This window comes from Ctenopharyngodon idella, chromosome 5 (assembly GCF_019924925.1).
Source record: "Ctenopharyngodon idella isolate HZGC_01 chromosome 5, HZGC01, whole genome shotgun sequence".
NCBI classification, from domain to species: Eukaryota; Metazoa; Chordata; class Actinopteri; order Cypriniformes; family Xenocyprididae; genus Ctenopharyngodon; species Ctenopharyngodon idella.
In genome coordinates, this window is record NC_067224.1 from 4,590,416 (window position 1) to 4,596,415 (window position 6,000).

A 6,000-nucleotide genomic window follows, 5' to 3' on the forward strand; every position below is an offset into this window, starting at 1 on the left:
ATGTTTTTAGATGTACATAGACATTATATACAGGAAACTAATACCTGTGAAAAACAGTATGCTGAGTGTTCTTTAAGCAATCATTGCTTCATGTCTTGTTTTACTGTGCCTCACCACTAGAGTGAGCACTTGATCATCAATGATTCTTATGTTCATGTATCGTTTATATGTTCCAACATGGTTTCAGAGCATTTGTTTTGCGGTATGTCGGAGGTTCTGTACGTTGATCAGCATGTCAACACAATCTATCCATCAATAACAGAACCTGACTGCTCTATAAAGTGCAGCTGGAGTGAATCAGTGCAGTTGAGGAGCCTGTGTGAAGAGAGATCTGTTGACATGCTGAAATCAACTGTTACACTGATTGAGCTCTGCTGCCATCCATATTTTTTTTTTTTAAATAAACTTTGTCTTATTTAACAATCTTTTGTTTTCTGATATTTTATGTAATGAGAGGAAAATAATTTTGACTTTAATAGTTGTGAGACCATCACAGTTTGGTTTATTTTAGAAACTTCATGTCAACTAACTTTCATTAATTTGAAATTACATCACAACTAACCCACATTAGAGTATTAGTAGACTGTTAGGATTAGAAGAATAAGTTGACATGTACTGTTGTTGCAAAGTTACTTATAATCAGTAGAATGTCTGTTGGTGGAGCATCAAAATAAAGTGTTAGCAGATATTAAACAGGCAGTCTACTAATACTCTAATGACTGCTAGTTGACATGTAGTTGTTACTTATAGTTAGTCGAATGTCTAAAGTAGACTCAAAATAAAGTATAGCCCTAAGTTTTATTGTCAATTAAGAAAGTGAACATGCGTGACTTACTTTGAACACATGTATATCTTGTTTAGTGTGAACTCTTTTAAAGGGATAGTTCACCCAAAAATGAAATTCTGTCATCATTTCCTCACCCTCATGTTGTTCCACACCCATAAGACTTTAGTTCATCTTCAGAACACAAATGAAGATATTTTTTAATGAAATCTGAGTGATTTCTGTCCCTGACAGCACTTTGACGCTTAAAAAAGTTAATTAAGAGATCGTAAAACTAATCATGAACCGAGCGGTTTAGTCCAATGGTTCATTCTTGTGTGTTATGCAGCACGTGTGAGCTTCTGCAAGAACCAATGAGGTTCATTCTCGTGTTACGCAGCATGTTTGAGCTTCAGCAACAAGTTTGTTCTTGCACGTCAGGCAGGTTCGGTTGAGCTTCTGTTTATATTCACTGATCAATGTTTATATGTGAATAAAAGCCTAAATTAAATCTGTTCATCATATAAACTGATTGAGTCTCTTTAGAGAATTTGGACTAAACCACTCAATTAATATGGATTAGTTTTACGATCTCTTTATGAACTTTTTGAAGCGTCAAAGTGTCAGTTGCACAGCTGTCAATGGAGGGTCAGAAACCTCTCAGATTTCATTAAAAAATTTCTTAATTTGTGTTCTGAAGATGAACGAAAGTCTTACAGGTGTGGAACGACATGAGGGTGAGTAATAAATGACAGTTTTTTCAATTTTGGGTGAACTAACCCTTTAACTGCAAACTTCATGCCTGGGCTGTTAAGCAATGATGGGGCTCTTAATTATCAACAAAGTATTTTTTTTTAAAAAATATTTATATATATTTGTATTTTAATAGAATAATGTAGCAATACTTTGTTTTAACTTAACATTACAGAATTACGTTGGAACAGATAAATCCAATCTGGCTGTACAGCACAGCAGTGCAACAATAATCAATGAGGGGTGAATAGTTCCTGAAGACATGCTGGCAATGAAGTCATTGTCCTTGTGTGCATTCTGGTATTATATAATAAGAGGAAGTTGCTAGGAAATGATCATCCCTGTCTGGCTTTTTATTCGGGGCATAGATGTGTTTGGGTCTGTGTCCATTTGTTTTTTCTGAAGGTTAAATCTCATTGCAGTTTGACATTGATTATGATTGGGTGCCTGACCAGGGTTACACAATTTATCATTGATTGTCTCTAGCATGGAATGGAATGAACGAATAGAAAGCACATCATACCCGCAAACCCTGGAGATCTGCCCCGCTTATAATAGGAGTTTCCCTATGATGCTGGCTTATATATATATATATATATGTATATATATATATGTGTGTGTGTGTGTGTGTGTGTATATATATATATATATATACAGTTGGGCTCAAAAGTTTCATTGAGAATCATTTTAAAAAAATAAGAAGGATCATGAAAATTGCATGTTATTTTTTATTTAGTACTGTCCTGAATAAACTATTTCACATAACAGTTGTTTACATAGACAGAAGTCCACAAGACAAAATAATTGCTGAATTTATAAAAATGACCCTGTTCGAAAATTTACATACCCTTGATTCTTAATACTGTGTGTGGTTACCTGGATGATCCACGACTGTTTTTTTGTTTCGTGATGGTTGTTCATGAGTCTCTTGTTTGTTCTGAACATTTAAACTGAGCTCTGTTCTTCAGAAAAATCCTCCAGGTCCTGCAGATTCTTCAGTTTTCGAGGATTTTTTGCATATTTGAACCCTTTCCAGCAGTGATTGAATGATTTTGAGATCCATCTTTTCACACTGAGGACAACTGTGGGACTCAAACACAACTATTAAACAAGGTTCAAACATTCACTGATGCTCCAGAAGGAAACACGACGCATTAAGAGTCGGGGATGTAAACTTTTTGAATTGGATGAACAGAATAAATTGTACTTTGAAACATGTAAGTGTCTTCTGTAGCTTCCAAAGGACAGAACTAACTGAAAAAAAATATGTTCTTAAAACAAAATAAAAAAAACTTCATCAACATCAACTTCTTGTTCAAAAGTTTTCACCCCTGACTCTTAACGCATCGTGTTTCCTTCTGGAGCATCAGTGAATGTTTGCAGCTTTTGTGATAGTTTTGTCTGAGTCCCTCAGTTGTCCTCAGTGTGAAAAGATGGATCTCAAAATCATTCAGTCACTGCTGGAAAGGGTTCAAATATGCAGAAGATGCTGGAAAACTGAAGAATCAGCTCAGTTTAACTACCTCATCCAGGTAATGACACACAGTATTAAGAATCAAGGGTATGTAAACTTTTGAATGGGGTCATTTTTATAAATTCAGCAATTTTTTTTGTCTTGTGGACTTTATGTAAACATCTTTTATGTGAAATAGTTTATTCAGGACAGTACTAAATAAAAAATAACATGCAATTTTCATGATCCTTCTTATTTTGTTAAAATGATTCACATTTTTTTAGATTCTGCAAGGGGTATGTAAAATATGTAAAATCTTGTAAAATATATTCCAGTAATGTTTTATTTACAACTTTTGGAATATATATATATATATATATATATGATATTTACATTTACATTTTTTTGTGAGCAAATTTTTATATCAGTCTATAATTTAAAGGTCAATTCTTTTTTTATATATGAAAATGGCGGTCAGTCAAATGAAATAGTGTTAAAATTATTCTCAGTACCATCTGCGATTGAATGTGTTATACACACTAAACTCTTGTGAAGTTATATATTCAGCTGTTTTTCTAAATCTTATTTACCTTCATCAATGTTTTTGACATTTATGACGTCAGTGCAGTGATTATGATGTTTCACAGGGTTAAATGGTGGCATGGATGGTGAGGGCAAACATGTGCCTGTGAACATGTGTTAGGATTAATGTTTTAAATTTAAATTGATTCTCAATGATTCCATCCTCAGAATGAATCATCAGCTTTGTTGCATTAACATATGCATCACTAGTGATGACAGATACAAGCCCAGGCCTGAAGCAAAGCAAACTATGAACCATAGCGCAATATATGTCAGGTTACTAATTATTAATGTTTTATTTAAATTACCTAACAACCATGTACAAGGTCAAATCAAAAGAAGAATATATATATATATATATATATATATATATTTATAAATTATCTCTCAGGACCTAAAAAAATATAATTGAATATATCATGAATGCAGCTTATTTCATCTGATGCACCAATAATTAAACAAAAGTAGCCACTAGTGCCTAATGGAAAATAATCTTCCCTTCAAGAGTTATTTTAGCTTTGAATTGATGTTGTTGCCATTGCTGCACAAATTTGCCACAGGCACTTCAGACAATGAGATAGGAATTATTGACATCTAGTGCTCACACTGTGCTGATGGCTGTTGGAAAATCAGCCATGTCAAATAAAGGGGCCGGACGGCCATGGATAGAAAAGTTGTGAAAATAGCAGAGCTCTCATCATCTCTCTCGAACCCTTCAAGCACTCAACATTTGTTTGGTGTGGCTTATAATTGGCATTTTTGTATTGCAGCTGTGCTTTCAAATTGGTATTCCACAATTTTTTGTTTTTCTTTGATCCCTTGAGGAAGTCTGGCTTCTTTTCTCCGTAACCATTTTACGGTAAGATATTGCAATAATTTTTTTTTTTTTTTTTAAATGTAATTTAGTAAAATTTACAAGAGATATGATAGTACAGTTTTATTTGACTCTTTTAAGTACTTTAAAAATTCCTGTCTATTTGTCTTATAGATCAAGTATATTAACACTTGTTTAGATGATTTAAATGTCAATGCTTAAAACGTCAGTAATTTATTCTAATAGTTTTTATAGTCAGCCATGCTTTACCATGTGCACAACAATTGTCTTTTTGTAACTGACAATATATAATTTAACATTTTAAATTACACTACCACTATTATAACTACCATATCTATTATATATTCCCACAGAACTTTCCATTACGCTGAGAGGCAGAGGACGCTCGGGAATCAAGAAAATTGCAACAGAACTATTCAATTTAATTCCATTATCTTTCTGAGAAGAAGCAAAAACATAGGCAATGGCTCATCATCAGATACATCACCATAGTCAACAGCATCAGCATCCTCACAATCAGCGCCGGCACTCATCTCATCGTCACCATCATCACGATCATGGTGCACACCTTCCAGAGGAACATGAAGATAAGAGGTGATAAATATATATTTACATGTATTTGTTATAAAAGACACTTTTGTACATTTATGTCATTTCAAAAACATTTATTTTTTTCATTTATATATAAATATACATTTGTATTATGTACATACACATAGGGGTTGCATTTATCTTAAAGCACAACATTTTATTACTGTAAAATGCAGATTACATTAGAAACAATACAACATTTTTTTCTTCCATGTTTACACCAGGTATTAAGATGCATTTTGGTCGATCGGATCACAAGTGGACGACGCTAAATACAGGTGTAAACAGGGTCTGAAGCGTTTTGAGCTTGTCCACTTTCGACCACCTCCAAAGGTAGTCGAAAACGCATTTGGCCGGATTGCTTTCCTAGTGTAGACGATCATGTGGTTGAATGCGTTCGAACAGCCACAAAAGACCACCTACTCTCCGCCTACTGATCTAAAGCATGAACATTATGGGAAGCGTGCTAGCCAGATGGGATTTAAACTCTGTTAGCTAGAGATCCAAGTTTGCTTTGAAGACAAAAAATGTACCAAGCACAATGTTCTCTCACCATTCCTGATTTCTAACATGCACTCACTTTGTTTGCCATGGTCTTGTGGCTATCAGAGCAGAAACGAAAGCTAATGCTTTATGTTTTTTTCCATCGTCTCTGGGCACGTTCATATGTAAATTGCGCAATTGTCCATTAGATCTGGAAAAACCCATACATTTACCCGGCCATAGACCCTCCCCTCAAAGAAATCCGGATAGAAGTGTTTGAAAGTGGACAAAAGCGATGGATTAAAACACCAGGTATAAACAGGAATGTGTCTTCCTCATCTACTTGTGATCCGATCGACCAAAACGCATCTTAATACCAGGTCTAAACAAGGTCAAAATGCAAGTACTCTCTCCTAAATGGTTAATGAGCATTGCTAAGCAGTTGCTAACTAGCCCAAGCCAAAAGAACCCACCTTCAAGTCTTTATGTTATTCACAAAACATGGTTTTGGGGTCTCATTCATGTCTAAAGAACAAATGG